The following is a 20,139-nucleotide window of genomic DNA, read 5'->3' as shown; positions in this document are numbered from 1 at the left end:
ATTCTCCCTTCTGAGAGGTCTCAACCTGCCCGGACACCCTCTATTTCTGGGGTCATGGGATCCTGGGCCTCTACAGGGTTTGCCAGGCTCTTTCTCTCTTTTGTCCCCTGGCTGACGATGACAATTAGCTCAGATCCTGAAAGTCTTCATGCAAGAGCTCTGAATACGTACCTTCCTGGAGAGGCAGCTGAACTGATGGGAGAGACCCCTATATCAGCCCCGTCCAACCCCGTCTAGCCTGCTTCTTGTCTCTCTGGGTGCTCCGCTCATCACTGGCTACCTTTTAATCTCAAGCTGCTTCCTGCCTCAGGGCTTCTGCACTGCCTTGATCAGTTTTTGCTTTTTCTTGGCCTAGCTAGTTCCTGCTCAAAGCTTAGAGATCCGCTTAAACATCACATCTTCAGGGAACCTTTTGCTGGCCCCCCCTCCACAAGGTAAGGTAAGGCCCTTTTGTTAAATGCCCTCAGAGCTTACTCTCCTACTTAGAAGTTCATGATAACTGTAAGTCAATCCTATAATTAATTGATTGATAATTAGTTAATAGTTGTCTGTGCTAAGACTGTAAATTCTCCGAGGGCAGGGATCTGGTTTGGTGCTGTATCTCTTGGTTCTTGCAGAGTGCCCGGATCACAGAGAGTATCCAGGAAAGGACTAACCACTTTGCAAGCTGTATTAGTTTCCTACTGCTGCTGTAACAAATGGCCATAAACTCTGTGGCTTAAAACAGCACAAATTTATTATCTTACAGTTCTCAAGGTTAGAAGTCTGAAGTGGGTCTCACTGGGATAAAAGGTATTCGCAGGATTGGTCCTTCCCTGGAGTGTCCAGGGAAGAATCCATTTCCTTCCTTTTTCCAGCTTCTAGAGGCTGCTGGCACTCCTTGACTTATAGCTCCTTCCTCCATCTTCAAAGGGCCTCCTCCAACCTCCCTCTCTGACTCTGATCCTCCTGCCTCCATTTTATAAGACCCTTGTGATTAGGTTGGGCCCACTGGATAATCCAGGATCAGCTCGCCACCTCAAGATCCTCAGTTTAATCACACCTGCAAAGTCCTTTTTACCATGTGAGATAACGTAGTCACAGGTTCCTGGGATTAGGATGAGTACATCTTTTGGGATGGGGCATTATTTAGCCTACAGCACAAATGGAAATGAAAAGGGAAAGATTTGGGGCCTTGAAGAGTTGGATTGATGTTAGATTTCAAACAGTATTAAGACTGAAAGTGGCTTTGAGCCTCAAAAACCTGTTAAGACTCAACCTTGTGTAAAGAGTCATGATGAGGGCATGGCCTTCCCACTGAAGTTTTTACAGAGGCTGTGAGGTAGGGATTTAACTTCTGTTTTTTTCACCACAAACCTCCCCTCATGCTTCTACTGAATAATCCATCTATTCCCAATAATTTGAAATGCCACTTTTATCACATACTAAACTTCCCTATGTACACAGCCCTTTTTCTGAACTCTTAATCTGATCTGGAGCCAAAACTACACTATTTTAATTACTATATTCTTATTCTATGTTTTGTTAGTAGATAGAGCAATTCCTCTTTGCTGTTCATCTTTATCAAAATATTCTTAGCATTTGTACACTTTTTCTTTTGGGTGAATTTTATTTTTTAAATTTTATTTATTTATTTATTTTAATAGTTTGATGTATTTTAGTAGCAAACTTACAAGAAGAGCACAGAAGACAGACAACATTAAAAACATGTACTTGCATATAGGACAACTCAGAAAAGTATAGTGAATGGATGGAATCTACTGTATGATAAAAGTGCTACAAACACCATTTAGTTGCAGTCAATAAGAAATTTACCTGTTTTAAAAAAATCCAAAAAAATCCAAATGCTGGCATAGTCCAGAAAACTTTAACAGGTTTATTTATAATTGTTATAAAGTTGAACTGCTGAAACTTGTTCACTGAAACATTTTGACCTGCATTAATGCTTTATGTCCCCGCATTTATATTAAAAATTCACACACAAATGAAAATGGAAAAACTGCCAATACCTGATTTCTGTTCCCTATTTTTCCACCTGCAATCATATACTTAGGTACCTTTTGACCCCATGGGGGAAAAAAAAAATCTAACGTTCAGAACTACCAATAACAGGAAGATAAATTTTTTTTTCTTTTTTCTTTTAAAAGAATGAAATGTTTCCCATCGTAGTCGATTCTTAAGCACCTTCTCCACATACATGGCGCGCTATAGCTGGATGTCTTTTGGCATAATTGTTACACGTTTGGCGTGAATAGCACACAGGCTGGGGTCTTCAAAAAGGCCAACCAGATAGGCCTCACTTGCCTCCTGCAAAGCACCAATAGCTGCACTCTGGAAGCGCAGATCTGTTTTGAAGTCCTGAGCAATTTCCCGCACCAGACGCTGGAAGGGAAGTTTGCAAATCAGAAGTTCAATGGACTTCTGATAACGTCTAATTTCACGGAGCGCCGCGGTACCAGGCCTGTAACGATGAGGTTTCTTCACCCCTCCAGTAGAGGGCGCACTCTTGCGAGCGGCTTTTGTAGCCAGTTTTTCCCTCGGTGCTTTACCACCGGTCGCTTTGCGGGCAGTCTGCTTTGTACGAACCCTGGTAAAGAGACCTCCTGACTTACCCCCCTTCTCCTTCCGCTGGAGCTCCGAGAGCTAGAGGCAGCGCTGGCATTGGAGAGTGACAGTGGCGCGGCGGCAGCAGCGAACACAATTGAAAGATCTTGGGTGAATTTTAGAATCATCTTTTCTTGTTCTATAAAACATGCTGTTGGGATTTTGATCTAGGGTGTGTTGACTTAATGGATTAATAGAATTCAATGTTTATAATACTGTGTGTTTTTCAGTCTTTCTGCTCCATTTATCCAGAGCTTGTTAGATTTATTCTTAGGCATTTTGTAGTTTTTATTGCTATCGTGAATGAGTTCTTTTTGTTCCCTGACACTTTTAAATGTTGATGTCTGGCAAATAGGAAAGCTGTTGATTTGGGGTACGTTGATCTTATGTCCTGCTACCATAAGGCATTAAAAAAAATATTTTAATGGTTTTTCAGGTGGTTCTCTAGGGTTTTTGAGGTAGAGAATCCTATAGTCTTCCAATGTGTCTGTGTGTGTGTGTGCGTGTGTATGTTTGTGTGTATGCGTGTGTGTGTTGGTCACTGTGTAAGCCAACATCTTGGTTGAGTTGGAAGAATGAGGCTTCATCTTTCTTACAAAGGATGGTGAGGTAGAGGGCTCTGAGGAGAGAGAAAGGAAAGTGGGTTGTGGTTTGGTCTCCCCCAGAGTCATCTTCTCTGCTCCCTCTTTTCCTCCTTGTTTACTCTGAAGAGAGGCAGACAATGTGTGGGTCCTGGACGTGGTTAAAAGATGATGGTATATTTGCCTCACTTCTTGGTTTATAGATAGGATATTTTTGGAGTCCGAGGACCCAGGATTCACCCACCTTTCCCTCCCTTTCATCCCCCCTTTATTAAACAAATAGCCTAATAACAGACTGCGGTTTCTAGACTCCTTGTAGGGCCAGTCATTCTGATGAGGCTAAATTATTTCTGCCATTATCACGCATCTGCCCTCTCCTTCCCCATCAGTGACAACTTATTCTTCCTGAAAACAGCCCTGGTCCTAGACCATGAGCTGTCAGCTTCTGTTTGGTCTATCTCTTTTTCTCTAACAAAACCAGCATCTGTTTGAAGCGGGTGGGGAGGCAGATGCTGAGCTGGGAGTGGGGAGCATGTGAATTCCTCCCTCCTCCCACCCAGCTTGTCCTATGCCGGGAAATGCAGTTAAAATGAAAACCAAGGGCCATCTTGTTTAGCAGAGCCAAGAACATGAACCTATGTCCTTCCACACTGGTGCTCAGGTAGGTGGTGTTCCCTGAAAACCACAGGTGGCAGGTGGCCCAAAGCATTCCTAAGGCGAGAGAGCAGTGTTTCAGACTGGCATGACACTCTTTTATAGGCTGATGCCAGCTGTATTTTAGTCCATGAGTTACCTGTCCAGTTGCTGCGTATGGACCAGGGCTGGCCGTGTGGGCCGACTCTGGTCCTTTGCACCCGTTGGTGGGGGAATCACAGGGACAGCTAAGACTGAGTCACAGCTGTGTCCCAGAGAATACAGAGGGCCAAAGTCATCAGTGCCTGTGATCTTGGCACATCCTAGCAGGGAAGCTTCGGGGGGCCTGGGATTGTCTGCCTTGGTTATCGCCATATCCCTGGAATCTGCCCATATGGAGCCAGAAATAGGTGATAAAGCCAAGTAGGTTCATGCTGGGTGGGCATCTGCCATCTGTGAGTAGGTAGGCAGGTCAGTTTATAAAGGTTCAGCCAAGTTGGGCTGCGGTGGGTGGTCCCAAAAGGACAGACCTAATACTCAGAACTTTGGAGTCAGGCAAATTGACATCAGAACCTTGGCCCCTTGTCTAGCTGTGGGCAAGTTCCTGTTACCTTGCATCAGTTTACACATCTGTGAGATGGGACTAATCCTAGCCAGTTCCTGTGGGAGCATTCAATGAGCTGTTTGAATCAGGGCTGTGTGTTCTACTTGGAATCTAGAGTGAACAGTGGCCCCTGGGGTGGGTTGTTCTGCCTTCTGGATGGCGGAGCACCTGGCCATGTGGCTGCCACGGGCAGCTTTCCCCAGGTCCTGTCCTGGCTTGCTTTATTCTTGTTTCATGTGCTTGTTCTGCAGCTGGGCTTTGAGCCCCTCGGGGTCAGGAGTCCCATCCTAGATGGCTTTGTCTGCCCCAGCAGGTAACCCGGGGCTGAGCATGGAGCGTGGGCTCAAACAATCCCTTATTGATTCAACCACAGCCCAGCTGGGACACCACAGTTTCTTTCTAGGCCAAGAAGTCCAAGTCACTCAGGATCCTGGAGTTGCATTCTAACCTGGAATGAACCAGGGAGTGAACAGGGGCCCGCTGGGCCATGACGCAGTGTGAGAGTCCAGGCATTGCACGAGCGAGGGGTTTGGAAGGAAAGTTCAATTCCCTGGCTGGCCATTGGCAGGGAGGCGGGAGGGCTGGAAGTTGTCTGCCTGCTGGCCCGGGGCAGCTGCATGTGGGGACAGCTGTCTCAGCTTCGGACATAGGATCTGCCCCAAGATTAATAACAGAGCCTGGCCATGCCCGTGGGGAGCAGAGAGGGGCTTGGGTTACCGCGCACCAGGAAATTCGCCTGCCCCACTGACAGTGGGTGGGTAGCCGGCAGGATGGATGGGCTCTGGGGGCTGGGGGGTGTCTGGGCAAGACAGCTCAGTGTGGGCCCAGCCAAATGCACCCCGACGGGATGCAAGCTGACCCTCCCAAGGGCCGCTTTCTTTCCGCTGGACCCGAAACCGGCAGGAGCTGATCTCCAAGAATTATGTGAAGCGTTGGGAATGGAAACCAAATGTTGGTGTCAGGTAGAGAAAGCTGATGGAAGCTCTCGGCCCAGCAGGTCTGGGAGCAGCAGGGGTTGGGGCTCCGGTGGCCAGCACAGATGTTTAGGTGAAAGAGGCCTGACATCTTCTTTCAAAAAAGGTTTATTTTCCCCCTGATTATATTTATCATAGATCATTCAGAAAATATGGAAAAGTGGAAAGAAAGAAATCATTTATAATTCCATTTTTGTAGGTTTAAAAATTTTAATTCTTTTTATTGTGATAGAATACACACAACTTAAAATTTACCACCTTAATCACTTTTACATGAACAGTTCACTAGCATCAAGTATATTCACATTGCTGTGCAACCGTCACCACTATCATCTCCAGACCCTTTTCATCTTGCAAAACAGAAACTGTGCAACCATTAGACACTAACCCCCCATTTCCTCCTCCCAGCCAGCCCCTGGCAACTGCCATTCTACTTTCTCTCTCTATGGTTTTGACTACTCTAGGTACCTTGTATAAGTAGAATCATACAGTATTGGTCCTTTTGTAACTAGCGTATTTCACTTAGCATAATGTCCTCAAGGCTCATCCATGCTCTAGCATGTGTCAAAATTTCCTCCATTTTTAAGGCTGAATAATATTCCATCGTATGGGTGGACCACATTTTGTTTATCCATTCATCTGTTGATGGACACTTGGGTTTCTTCCACCTTCTGGCTATTGTAAATAATGCTGATAAGGACATGGGTGTACACATTTCTCTGAGTCTCTGCTTTCAGTTCTTTTGGCTAGATACCTAGAAGTGGAATTGCTGGGTCATATGGTAATTCTATTTTTAACTTTCTTGAGGAACCATCATACTGTTTCCCATGGTGGCTGCACAATTTTATGTTCCCACTAACAGTGCAAATGGGTTCCGATTTCTCCACATCCTTACCAACACTTGTTATTTTGTAAATTTTTTTGGATAGTAGTCATCCTAATGGGTGTGAAGCGGTGGTTTTGATTTGTATTTCTCCAATGATTAGTGATGTTTAGCATCTTTTCATGTGCTTATTAGCCATTTGTTCATCATCTGTAGAGAAATGTCTATTTAAGTCCTTTGCCCAATTTTGAATCAGGTTTTTTTTGTTGTTGTTATTGTTGTTGAATTGTCAGTGTTCTTTATATATTCTGGATATTAACCCCTCATCAGATATGTGATTTGCAAATATTTTCTCCCATTGTGTGGGTTGCCTTTTCACTCTGTTGACTGTGTTCTTTGATGCATAAAAGTTTTAAATGTTGATGTAGTCCAATTTATCTATATTTTCTTTTGTTGCCTGTGCTTTTCATGTCATATCCAAGAAATCATTGCCAAATCCAGTGTCAAGAAGCTTTGGCCCTACATTTTCTTTTCTATTTTGCCCTAGGAGTTTTATTCTTTTAGGACTTACATTTAAGTCTTTGATCCATTTTGAGTAAATTTTTGTAAATGGTGTAAGGTAAGGGTTCAATGTCATTCTATTACAACGTCATTCTATTACAACGTCATTCTATTACATGTGTACAAGTTTCCCAATACATTTTGTGGAAAAGACTGTCCTTTCCCAATAATTCCGTTTTTGAGAGGCATATTTCCTTTGGTCTTTGCTATGTGCTTGCATATATATATATATATATTATATATATATTATATATATATATATGTATAGTTTTGCACAGTTGAGATCACACAGGATTTGTTAAGGAGGAAAGTCAATATATTTAGTCTTGGGTCCTGCCTTTTAACACATTTGCCTGGAAGCCTCAATGAAGCGGTCTTCAGTTATTATGTAGATATTCCAGATGCCCAGGGTTTAGCAGGGACTGTTAAACGGTTGCTGAGTGTGCAGAAATGGTTCAGAGAAGGTCACTGTCTTCAAAGTCCAATAGAGGAGACTAAATGAACAACTATCACAGGAGGTCTGGAGTCACAAAAGTCTGGACAAAGGGATACAAGGAAACAGAGGCAGGAGCAATGTGGTACCCAGGACAGCTGGGGAGGCTTCCCAAAGGGGGTGACATTTGAGGTGGCTCTGGAGGAAGAAGAGGCAGAGATGGGGAAGACTGAGAAAAAGGAGTGAGCAAAGGCCCAGCAAGGGGGTGGGAGGGGGCCTGGCATGGTGTGGCCCTGGGTTCTGAGAACGAGAGACAGAAGCAAGGATTGAGGTGAGCATGGTTCATCCTGGGGGCCATGAGGAGACTCTGGAGGTCTGGAAGGATTGGAGTGGAGTGATATGGGCCACCAGATATGACGCCCATCAGAGCCTTGCAGCCATATAAAGTCAGGGGCTCATGCTATGTCACCAGTCAGCAGAGAGATGAGTACAGCTTGGCAAACGGTAAAATGGTAAAATGGCAAATGGTAAAACCTTCCGGAGAATATCTCACCAGTCACAATTCACCACCACCCTCTTTCAAGGCCTGTGGAGGCTGAGGCTTAATGTAGCACAGGGGAGGTGATCTTGCCTGGGGGTTTGTTTCTGAGGGTAGTATAATTTGGTGGCCAAGGGTCTGACTTGTAGTTTGAGTCCTGCCTCTACCATCTGCCAGCTGTGTGACCTAGGAGAACCCATTTCTTCTCCACAAGCCTCGATTTCCTCATCTGTAAAGTGGGGACAACCATCATATCTACCCCGAAAGTGGAGGAGAAGATTTACAATATAATTTATCACATTAGGAATTATTATTATTATTTTAATTAATTAATTAATTATATTTTTGGCTGCATTGGGTCTTTGTTGATGCGCACGGGCTTTCTCTAGTTGCGGCGAGTGAGGGCTACTCTTCATTGCGGTGCGCCGCCTTCTCATTGTGGTGGCTTCTCTTGTTGCAGAGCAAGGGCTCTAGGCACGTAAGCTCAGTAGTTGTGGCACACGGGCTCAGTAGTTGTGGCGCACGGGCTTAGTTGTTCTGTGGCATGTGGGATCTTCCTGAACCAGGGCTCGAACCCGTGACCCCTGCATTGGCAGGTGGATTCTTAACCACTGTGCCACCAGGGAAGTCCCGGAGGAGAAGATTAAACAAGAAAAGTCTTTAAAGCACTTGGTATTATCCATCTTGGATCATGTGTTTTAGCTTTTAATTTCATTTGTAAACTTTTATTTTATTTATTTATTTAAAAAAAAATTCATTTATTTATTTATTTTTGGCTGTGTTGGGTCTTCGTTTCTGCGCAAGGGCTTTCTCCAGTTGTGGCAAGCGGGGGCCACTCTTCATCGCAGTGCGCGGGCCTCCCACTATCGCGGCCTCTCCTGTTGAGGAGCACAGGCTCCAGACGTGCAGGCTCAGCAATTGTGGCTCACGGGCCCAGTTGCTCCGCGGCATGTGGGATCCTCCCAGACCAGGGCTCAAACCCGTGTCCCCCGCATTAGCAGGCAGACTCCCAACCACTGCGCCACCAGGGAAGCCTTGTAAATTTTTATGAAAGTTGCATATGTACATAGTTTCAAGAACCAAATAGTTCTACAAGGCTTAAAATGAAAAACAACAGCCCTCCATCATCCACTTCCTTTCTCATGTTCTCCAGAGACAACCACTCCAACTCTTTTAACTTTTCAAATTTTTAGTATTTGCACCCACATCTCTAAGATACGTAGTTACATTGCTACAACTTGATTTTTCTGTTTCGGGCATTAGGTATCAATTTTCCACTATGAAAGATGAGAGTGGAGCATCTTCCACACGCTGCCCTCCCCTTCACACACATTTCCTGGGCCCCCATTTTCCCAAGACACTTTATGTCACAATTCTAGTTAGCACAATACTCAGGTCTTACATTCTATGCCAAGTGATAGCTGAGCCATGTAGTGTACTACGATGGCTTTTCCTGAACACATTTTTGACCCTTCTTGTTTTTGTTCACTTAGCTTTTCTGTGTTTTTATTAATTCATCTCCAAACTCTCTCCCAGTTGTGCAGATTTCCTCCTGACGCTGCATGAGATATTCCATTACTTTCATCTTCTTCCAGCAATTGCTCCTTGAACCTCTGATCTGCTGCGATCTGGGCAGGTAGAAACCTACAATATTGGGATTGCTTTTCACCAACAACCTGGAGATTTCCTTTGCCCCAAGCTTCCTCCCTGTATTGGGCACCCTCTTTCCTACAGTTCATATCCACTCTTTTTGGTTTGCTCCCTCCTTGTGACGGAACACATCCTCCAGTAGCTTTCTGAGAAAAGGTGGCATGTTTACGAGGCTTAAGGTTAGGTGTTCTACCCAAGAGCCAAGGCTGAGATATTTATATATTTCTCCTGCCTGCCTTGTCCACAGGGCTTTGCACCAGGGTCTCCCACTGACTTCCCATCATCCTCAAGCTAGACTGCCAGGGATCCATAAACCCAGCAATGAGAGCTTATCCCTCTGAATTCATACCTTTTATTAGTTTCTGGCCTCTTACAAATTCCTTTCCTTTCTCTCCAGCTTAGCCATTCACTCAGTAATATGTATTTTTGATATTTTAACCAGCATCATTAGTTGTGCTGAACCAGGAAGGATTTTGTGCACAAGATAAGGGCCTTGGGTGGGGGAGGGGAAGAGGGACCATCTGGGGAAGATAAGAACCAGAGCCTTTCTCCGAAGGCCACAGAGAAAATTGCCTGTAGGGAATTCACACTCAAACACTCCAGGTGGGCCTATGAGTGCCAGGAACTATGGAGTTGACTGAGGCAAAGTCAACTTTGCATGGTCCAGGGGCTCATATGGGTCAGACACCCACTGGGAGCAAAGACCCAAACTTCAGCCCATTCACAGGTGCAAACAACTGGGGACAAAAGCAAGGGACAAATAAGTGAACACACAAGTGAACGCCTGGCCCGCCATCTTCCGGGAAACTGAGGCACTGGCCTCACCTCTCCTCTGGGGCAGGTCTATAATTCCGAGGGGTCCTGGAGTAAAGTCCTCTTCTGTGCTTTGTTCCCACCAGATCAGCTTTCCAGAAGCCACTTTAAAGAAGCCACAGAGGCCACCAGCTTTAGGGGTCTTGCTTTTTCCTTTGAAGTGGGAGTGGGCGGAGAAGGAGTTTTCCAGAAAATTCCTTGAGGCAGCCTCAATGTAAATATCTGGTGAGGTCTTAGGAATTGGGAACTCCTTCTCTGGGGCTGGGAAGCTGAGGGCCCGCTGCAGAGGGCCTTGGGCGGAGGGGTGGGAAAGGGCCTGGCCAGCTGGGGCCTCCCACACACCCCCAGAACTCCGCTCCCCTCTCTCCTCCCCTGTGGCTCCAGGATTCCCTCCGAAGAGCATCCCCCTTCTGTAGGTCTCCTCTTTGGCCTGTGCCCTTTGCCCCCACCCTGCCTCCCCAGCCTGACCTGCTAACCAAAGCCTTCTGTGCGAGGTCAGCGCTGCCTGGCGGATGCCTGGGGGATGGGGAAGCGGAAGGAAAGGGGGATGGGGAGGGCCCCAGCCTTCAGAGCCGGAGCAGATGGCGAAGAAAAGAGGCTTGTTTGCCTCGCCGGGGGTCCGGTTCCAGTACAAGAGGGGAGTTTCTCCAGTCTCGGGAGTGTGCTTGCACACAAGCACACGTGGGGATGTGTGTGTGTATGTGGGGTCCCCCCCTTTTTGCTGGAAGTGCTGGGGCCTGCTGGGGATTCTGGTTGTTGTCTACCTTCTGAAGGCCTGACTTTGTCTGGGCTGTGAATTCATCCCGGGCAGGGGCCGTGACCCACCCCCCAGTTCCTGTGTACCCTGGGTGTGTGTCGGCACAGATCTGGTTGAGTGACAGCTGGACCCAGGAGACCTCAGGCGGAAAAGAGAGTCTTCGTCTTCTCCAAGGCTCTCTGGGGGAGGGAGCGATCTCTGCATTTGGACCCAGTTCCAGAGGCCTTAGAGCTTAGAGACAGGGTCTGTCCTGCTCACTGAAGTCCCTGGAACATCCTCGATGCCTAATTACAATGGCAAACACTTCATTCGTGCTTATTCTGTGCCAGGCGGTCTTCTTCCTGTGTTTCGTATATTGACTCATTCCTTACAATGACCCCACAGGTTAGGTGCTGGTATTATCCCCATTTTCTAGGCAGGGAAACTGAGGCCCAGGGAGGGAGAAGTCACTCTGGGCTTCACAGCAGAGCTGGGATGTGGGAGGTGGGTGCTGAGGTGGGAGGGTTCTCCAGCTTGGTGGAAACAGCAGGAGCAGAGGTGCCCCGAGGGCAGCGGGTCTGGCCCTTTTGAGCCATCCGCACCCAGCCCCTGCGTCCTGTCTGTAGGCACCTTCCAATAGTTCCTTTCTTTTCATATCTGTTGTTTTGTACTGCACGCCTTCTGTATTAACTAGGGACCAAGTTTCCCAAAACGAGGCTTATGGTCACATCTGGGAACCCCGAAAAGGTGGCAAAGGTCTGTGACCCAGTTCCCACTTGTCTAAACTGCACCTCCCTCCACAGGCCTGGTGTGGCCACCGCTCAGCTGTGTGGCCTGGGGCCAACCCTGTGTAGGAGGTGGAATAAAAGCCCCCAAAGATGTCCACATTCTACTCCCCAGAGCCTGTGAATATGTTACCTTACGTGATAAAAGCGACTTTGCAGATGTGACTAAATGAACGCTGTTGAGGTGGAAGATGTTCCTAGATTCCAGGTGAGCACAAGCTAATCAGCGCCCTTCTAAGAGGGAGGCAGGAGGGCAGATGTGACAACGGAATTAAGAGGTCAGAGTGATGTGAGGAAGGGGCCTTGAGCCAAGAACTGCCGGCAGCCTCCAGAAGCTGGAAAAGACTCGGGACAGATTCTCCCCTAGAGCCTCCAGAGGGAACCAGCCCCACGGATGTCAGCCCCGCCGACACCTTGACTCTAGCTCAGTGAGACTGATTTTGGACTTCTGGCCTCCAGAGCTGTAAGATAATCAATATATATCATTTTACATTGCTAAGTTGATGGTAATTTGTCACAGCAGCCCTAGCACACCAACACACCATGTCCCCACTCTGAACCACAGTCTTTTCATCTGGAGAATGGTCACAGCACCCACGTCCTGACTCCAAGGCTCTGGGGATCAGAAAGCAGGAGACCTTCCGCTCTTCTGGGCTGTTGCTGGAACTTTCTGTCACCTAAAGCAGGTTTCTGCCCATCAACGGATGAATGGATAAAGAACATGTGGTATTGATGTGCAGTGGAATATTATTCAGCCTTTAAAAAGAAGAAAATCCTGCCATTTGTGACAACATGGATGGAACTGGAAGACAGAATACTAAATGGAATAGGCCAGATGCCGATGGACAAATACTGCATGAGACCACTTATAGGAGGGACCTAAAATAGTCAAATTTATAGAAGCAGAGAGTGGAATGGTGGGAGGAGGGGCAATGGGGAGGTACTAGTCAAAGGCTACAAAGATGAGTAAGTTCTAGAAATGCTGTGTAGTTAACAATGCTGTAGTGTGTGTTTAAAAATTTGCCAAGAGGGTAGATCTTGTGTTAAGTGTTCTTACCACAAAATAATAGTAATAATAATAATGATAATAAATAGGGCAGGAGGAAACTTTTGGAGGTAATGGATATGTCTGTGGCATAGATTGTAGTGATCGTTTCCCTAGCGTATACTTACCTCTGAATTCATCAAGTTGTATCCATTAAATATGTACAGCTTTTTGTACGTCAATCATACCTCAATAAAATGGTTTAGAAAAATAAAAAAAGCGGGTTTCCAGGCCTCACTGTTGTGAGGTCTCTTCTGAAGGGGAGAAACCCTTATCCAGAGGAATTCTAACCAAAAGCTCAGCAATCCCACCACAGGCCTGATTAAAAGAAACCTTTCTAGCAAGAAAACTGCAAGTCATTAGTTTTCAACTTTTTCTTGTGTGAAGGACTGTTGGGAGGCCTGGTTCACAGCATCCTGCAGCTTGTGATGGATTTAATTTTCTGTCTTGATCCCATGGCAAAACCCACAAATAGGAGCGCATTAGCCGGTCTGGTCCTGGCGGCCGCGCTCCTGGGATGGATGAGGTGCAGATGGAAGGGCCCTCCTGAGTTGCTCTGTGGGAATCACCTGTCTGCGGGCGTTCCTGGGAGGAAAGCCCTTTCATCAGCGGGACTGGAGAGACAATGGCACTGCAGAAACAAACCAAGAACTTGAAAGTGCGTCTCTCTGCCGGATGCCAGGGGAGAGGGGCAATTCTTCTCCGGTGATTTTGTGTCTTTCTTGTGGCCGGCCCTGTGGTGCCTGGAGGACTTGGGCAAAGCCGCCAGATGAGAGGGGAAAGGTGAGGGAAAGGTGGGCTGCCCGAGCAGGGGGACATCTGCCTTCAATCACAGCGGAGAACAAAGTGGGGCTGAGGAATTACACTGGACGAGGCTTCTCTGGAGGCTGCAGCCTTCGGGTGGGGTCTCAGCCCTGGGATCGTGCACACAGGGGCTCAGGAGAAAATCTTCTGGAACTTAGCTGTGTTCACGTCCTGCCCTTGCTTACAAACTGTTCTGAGGCCTCCCCCGGCCTCAGGCCAAGGCTGGAACTCCGAGGCCACTCCAGCCGCATACCGCTTCTCTGGCAATTCTAGCGCTTTCAAGCTTTTGCAAGTGACCATCCTCCTCGTGAACGTTCCTCAGCCCTGGCTCGGAGTCAGGCTGGTGCTGGGGGTCCTTCCCCTCCGCCCGGGATTGTGTGCATGCTGGGAGGGGCCTGGGAGGCCTGGACCAGTGGCAGCCGGAGTGAGAGGGTGATGCAGCAGCCCAGTGGGTGCTGAGGAGACGGCATAAAGCCCTGGTGCAGGCGGGGGGGCCGAGATGCTGGGGAATGGCGCTGTTTGCTGGACGAAGGGCCAAGGTGTGGGGAAGGGAAGTCGGTTTGGTGTGATGCTGGGTTTGCATCTGAGCCTGGGGAGGGTGCAGTGCCCGGACGTCCTGGAGAAGATGACCGGGGGCCTTCCCGGTAGAGGTCTGAAGTGGACGAGCTCCCTCCAGGCGGGCACAGAGGGAGACGGGGGAGGGTTCATGGGATCTGCGGTACCCCGACATCTAGATGAGGCTCAGAGAGGGAGGAGGAAGGGGAGGAGCTGACAGGGTTCAGAGAGTCAGGAGCGGAGATTTGGGAGACGGGGACTGAGACGCGGGCGTGTGGACTCCTCTTTTGAGAACCGCGACCCCGAAGAAGAGGAGGGGAGAGAAGGACGAACCCTGGGCGTGGGGACCAGGATCTGGTGCGAGAGCCTGGAGCATGCAGGTCACTGGAGTAAGATCCAGTGGAGAATGGACATGAAAGCAGGGAATATATAGGGGTTGGGAGGTGGGGGGACAGCTGGCATGGCCTCCTGATCCCAGGTGAGCTGAGAGGCAGAGAGGCCACCTGCTTCCAGGTGAGTGGGAGGGGGAGGACTCAGCCCTGGTAAGCCTGGAGGAGGCTGGGGAAGAAGCCAAGGGAGTGTGCGCCTGTGGGCTCAGCGTTCTCAGTGGATTGGGAGGTGGGCGGCCTGCAGGTGGGGGGAAAGGAGAGGAGGGGAGGGGAGGACAGCAGAGCATCTTGGTGGGGGACCAGGGAAGACTGAGCTGCCACCGGCATGGAGGGCCCTGCCCAGGCAGGACGTGGCTCTGGGGGATCAGAGTCCCTGGGCAGTGGGGCAGGGCCGGGGTGGTTTGACCTTACCATCCCTCCCCGGCAGAGCCAGGCATCTCCTCCTTAGGGCTCCCCCAGCATCCCAGGTCCTGGCCTGTTCTCATCACCTGCCTCCTATTTCTGTGGTCCTTCGCATCATCTGTGTCCTTCCCCCAGATCGCAGGTCTCCTTCCTGCTCTGTCAGCCAATGACCATGTCAGGGGCTGGTGCCTAGAGAGGGCTTAATAAAAGTTAATGGACGGGGACTTCCCTGGTGGCGCAGTGGTTAAGAATCTGCCCGCCAATGCAGGGGACATGGTTTGAGCCCTGGTCCGGGAAGATCCCACATGCCGTGGAGCAACTAAGCCCGTGCGCCACAACTACTGAGCCTGCGCGCTAGAGCCCGCGAGCCACAACTACTGAGCGTGAGTGCCACAACTACTGAAGCCTGCACGCCTAGAGCCCGTGCTCCGCAACAAGAGAAGCCACTGCAATGAGAAGCCCGTGCACTGCAACAAAAGTGTAGCCCCCGCTCACCGCAACCAGAGAAAACCCGTGCGCAGCAATGGAGACCCAATGCAGCCAAAAATAAATAAATAAATTTATATATTAAAAAAAAAAGTTAATGGACCGAATGGCTTAGAACCACCATGAGGAGCTCGAGTGTCTTTGCTCTGGAAGCCGCAGTTAGACGGGGGAGGTGGACAACCGCTCACATCTGTGCCTGACGAGCCCCACACGGGTGGCTCTGCTTTGCTGGAAATTCTCTCCGAGCCCCTGGCTGGGGGATGATTTTGGAGACCCAGGTGTTTGCAGAACTACCTGCCTGGAAAGGATGTAGGGCTAAGGCTTTCCCTGACACCGCCAGTCCTGTGAGTGGTAGAAGCCTGGCCCTGGCCGGCTGGAGGACGTGGTACCTTGCTCGGCCAGTCCGGTTCCCCAACTGTTCTGGCTTCTGGGTGAGAGGCAGTGTTGCTCGGGCCCTTCTGCCAAAGTGGGGGTGATGGCCTCTGTAATAGTCCCCCAGCTCTGCTGCTGCCTTGTGGGTTCCATCTGCTGCCTGAGGAGGAGGCAGAGGCCCAGAGAGGGATGGGGCCTGTACAAAGTCACACAGCAATTCCTGCAGCTGGACCCCCCCCCCCCCAATCCACAGCTCTGGAAGCTCTTGTGAGGAAGACCCCTGGAACCCACTGGCTGACCTCAGATGGAAAGGGCAGGATCCACTGGTGTTTACCCATGTTTCCCAGCTACCTGCTGGAGGGGTTAATGAGCCATCAATGATTAGTGCTGATAGCAAGATACCTCTAAGAGGTAAGAAGCAAAGGCAGATTCGAGAAGTGGTGACCCCAAAGAAAAGGCAGACTTCACAAACGGCAGGGTGTAATTCGGAACACTGCATTCATTCTCCTGGATTTTGCCCTTTGCAGGGGAACTGAGGCATTCCTTAGAGACTCCGACAGCTGTGGGTTTCTTGGGTGTCATGGGCCACCCAGCTGGGCCTGGTGTTTAGAGCCGGAACCCCTTTCCTTTGGAAACACGGATGCAGGTCCAGAAGGTGTTCTGCTCACAGGAGACTCGCTTGGTCGTAATTGTGTGTGATCCTCGGCGGGTATCAAATGCCAAATTCCACAGTCAGTCCCTTTCAGCCGTCACATTCCTCAGATTCTTATCAGTTTTTTTTTCCTCAAGTGAACACTGGGAACCACTCTCCCCGCTGATTGCAGAAGGAGGGGAGAAAATTAAAAACAGGAGTCCTGGCTTTCGTCCCCGACTCTACCACCAGCTTGCCATCCACCTTGGGTCCTTCCCTTCTTTTCTCACCTGTAAAGAGAGGAGGTTGGGACAAGATGATCTTTGCAAAACCTCTTGTGGTACAAAGCTTTTGTAATCCTCCATCCAAGTCCATAGTGAGATGCTGTCTGGAAAATACACCTAAACAACATTCCGACTGCTTCACCAAGCAAGAGAATTTTCTAGCACATCTGCAGTGGTGGGAGCTTAGGAGTGGTGACCTTTCCATGTGTCCCCTCCCTCACGGGGCACCGTTCCTTTCCCTGAATGTTGCAGCAGAGATTCTCAGAGATGGGCATTCTGAGTTCCAAGGGGCTGGGCCCTCAGGGAAATGTTCCAGTAGTTTGCACCTCCCTGCCCAGCAGTCTGCTGTATGGCCTTTGGCCGTAACTGTTGGCAGCAGTAACCATGGCAGTCACTACCACTGATGTTCCTTTACAAGTGACAAACTGCTTACACATTCATTTATTTTTGTGGATCCCAGGCTGCATGTTATTATTCCCATTTTATAGAGGAGGCCACAGAGGCTCAGGTGCCATGAAGCCCGTTCAGCTAGGCAGAGCAGAACCAGGACTGGAGCCCAGCTCTCCTGAGCCACCCACATCCTGGGCACTTTCCACATCCCATAGTGTGTGGGGTCACGCAGCTAGTCAGGGGCCTTGCATGAGGCAGGGGCTCCATGGACATTTGTGCAAATCGGCGAGTGATGCCCCCTTGGCCCCGCCATGCAGAGCCAGCGCCTTGGTTGGCAGTCAACAGTAGGAGTCTTGGGGCACATGCTATGCTGATGTTTATGGAAGTGAAACATTTACATCCCAAGGATCCTAAAACCCCAAACCAAGGAGCTGGTCAAGCCAGAGCAGTCTGACCCTCACAGACCCAAATATAGTCTCTGAAACTGTCCATCATCTAGTGGAGAAAAAAAATGCAGATACCATTGGGTAAAGAGCAAAGTCTTCCTTTGTCCCAGAAAAGGTAGAGCTAGTTCAGGATCATGATTATATTTCCATTATGAAGTACAATCAACGTAAACGCTCAGTAAACGTTACTCATCCCCGCAATGAGTCAGCAAGGTGCTGCGCCTTTGTTCTGGACCTGCCAACGGTCCTCGGTGTCCACTGGGGCACCAGGATGCATTTGGTCAGTGAGTGACCTCTGCGGAAAGCGGAGCTTTATTGTGTCCAAGATCAGGACAGGATCTAGCAGTGTCTTTCTCAAAGACATGGTCCTTCATGGTCTTTCTCAAGTGCACCATCTCTCAAAACCACCTAATGACTCAGATTCTGTGAGGACGGGCCCCAGGAATATGCATGTGTAACAGGTTTCCGGGTGATGCTGAGTAAGGAAGGTGACCCTATCCACTTGAAGGAAGTTGGAAGCTAAAGCAGGAATAAGAGTAACGTTTACTGAGCACTTACGATGTGCCAGGTTCAGGGGTTCTCGTGAAAACTGCTGGTCATGGGGTCTGCTTTGCCAGAGAGCATCTCAGCACATGGTCCCCCTAAACGTGGGCAGGAACGCTGACCCCATGCAACGCATTTGGCCCCATCTTCTCACAACTTGTGGCAAAATGCTCAAAACCACATGGTCTGTTCGGCCAAATCATATACTCCCTTAGCTGCCCTCCTCTGAATGGGAAATCCAACCCCTAAGTAGCTGATGTTCTGTGCTGGGTTCTTTCCAGCCTCCTCTCAGGTGGGGGAGGCCTCAGGAATTCTCCGCTGTGGAAGGTGCTAGAGGATGAATGCAGACAATAATGAAGTGGGAGGAAGCCCAGAGTCTGCCTATGGCACAGCCGTGCTCCCCGGGGCCTGCCGGCTCTCCAGCCCCCCAGACACGCAAATCTGCATTTGCCCTCCAAGCCTCCGTGCGTGCGGGACCCTGGAGTCTGTGCCATCGCCCTCCTTTTTTACAGAAACGTTTGGTCAGTTGCCGCGGGGCTTTCGGATCAACATCCTGTACCTCTAAAAGTCAGTGACCTTAAATGTACTTAAATTCCTCCCCAGTGTTGCCTTGAAACGTACCGTTCCAGTAAAAACGACTGTCAGGAGATACAGGCAAATTGATCTGCTTATCCAAACACTCCTACTGGTTTTTGTGCCCTGAAAACCCATCAGGCCTTAGTGTAACATACAGCCAGTTATCCTTACATAAACAAAACCCTAACTCCGGACAGTGGTTTAGGTGGATGAGAGATGAGAGATGGAGAGCAACGTCAGCCGTAGAGACGCTTACTTTGTTGGGAGACACCGCGTAGTGGTCCATGCGTTGGCCCCGTTTGGATCCAGGTGGTAAAGACCATTTCAGGGGGCTTCCGCAGGGCCTTGGCTGGTCCCTTCATGGTCTGTGCCCGTTTATCCCAAATGGGCTCAGCCTCTGCCCTACCCCCTGCCACCAGAGGGTCCTCCTGGAACCCCACTGACCGGGTTCCCCTCTCATTTAAAAATCTTCCGAGTCTTGGGAATTCCCTAGCCGTCCGGTGGTTAGGACTCGGCGCTTTCACTGCGGCGGCCTGGGTTCGATCCCTAGTCGGGGAACTAAGATCCCGCAAGCCGCACAGCGCAGCCAAAAGAACCCAAAAATCTTCCATGTCTCACCTCCTCTTTTCCAATAGGGTGAGTCTCCATGCTCTTTGAGGGTCAATTGTGTATCTTCACCCTCCATCCAGCGAGTGGGTGTCCTGCCTCTGCTCACCATTCCCCTCCCAGGACGGGGCGCCCACTACAAACGTGCGGGCAGCTCATTGCACCCACGGCCCACCCTCCGGAAGCAGGTACCTCCTCAGCCTGAGTGGAAGTCTGCCTTCTGGTGGATGTCGTGTTCTGACCCGACTCCGGGCCCTCTGCGGCCCCACGAGCAAGTGTTGTCTAGCTCCCCTGCATTTATCTTGGCGCGGGGGAAAGCTGGCCTCCCAGAGCTGCCTCCCGCCACCAGGGCCCTCAGCTTATTTCTACTCAGTGTATCTGAACGCTGCATTGTCGACAGGCCTCCGCTGCTGGAGAGGGCAGGTGTGGACCCGAGGGGCATGGGGCCTTCCCCTCCACGTCACCAAATCTTGGGCTTCTGACCTGTCCTCCTCCCATGGACACTCACTGCTCTGCAGGCCAACCTTCCCCTCCTCCCAGCCCTGGTGTCTCCTGCTCAGAGGACAGCGGTCGCAGCCCTCTCCTCCCAGCGCACTGGTCTCAGTTTGTTCCTTTTCCTGTTGGGGCTCATGGCAGACACCAGGTGGAGTCTCCAGGAAGCAGATTCCGAGATGCGGTCCAAGAGGGAGGACGTGTATGGGGGGCGCCTCTTAAGATTGATGCCCGTGGAAGGGAGGGGCAGAAGCAGGAGTTAAAAGGAGAAGTTGAGCTTTGATGTGGACCTAGTGACGACTACCATTGACCTCCCGGGGGCCCTGCACCTACAATGGCCCTTCGAGTTGTCCTGAGGTCCATATGACTGAGCCTTTCATCTT

At 49.6% G+C, this 20,139-nt stretch overlaps 1 protein-coding gene and 1 pseudogene across 5 annotated transcripts in view; one reads left to right on the top strand and one right to left on the bottom strand.

Moving 5' to 3' along the window:
• COL26A1 (collagen type XXVI alpha 1 chain) overlaps positions 1–20,139 on the top strand; it is a 176,371-nt gene that overhangs the window by 14,322 nt on the left and 141,910 nt on the right. The gene's annotated exons all lie outside the window — the stretch shown is intronic.
• On the bottom strand, positions 1,833–18,944 carry LOC309614242 (histone H3.3A pseudogene; annotated as a pseudogene). Its single transcript has 2 exons — positions 18,915–18,944; positions 1,833–2,643 (listed from the first exon to the last, which is right to left on the bottom strand). The product of its transcript is annotated as a histone H3.3A pseudogene (transcript).

Source organism: Balaenoptera borealis (genome assembly GCF_965194805.1).
Source record: "Balaenoptera borealis genome assembly, chromosome: 16".
Classification (NCBI taxonomy): Eukaryota; Metazoa; Chordata; class Mammalia; order Artiodactyla; family Balaenopteridae; genus Balaenoptera; species Balaenoptera borealis.
Note: the sequence above shows the minus strand (reverse complement) of the source record. Positions and strands in the feature narration are given on the sequence as shown.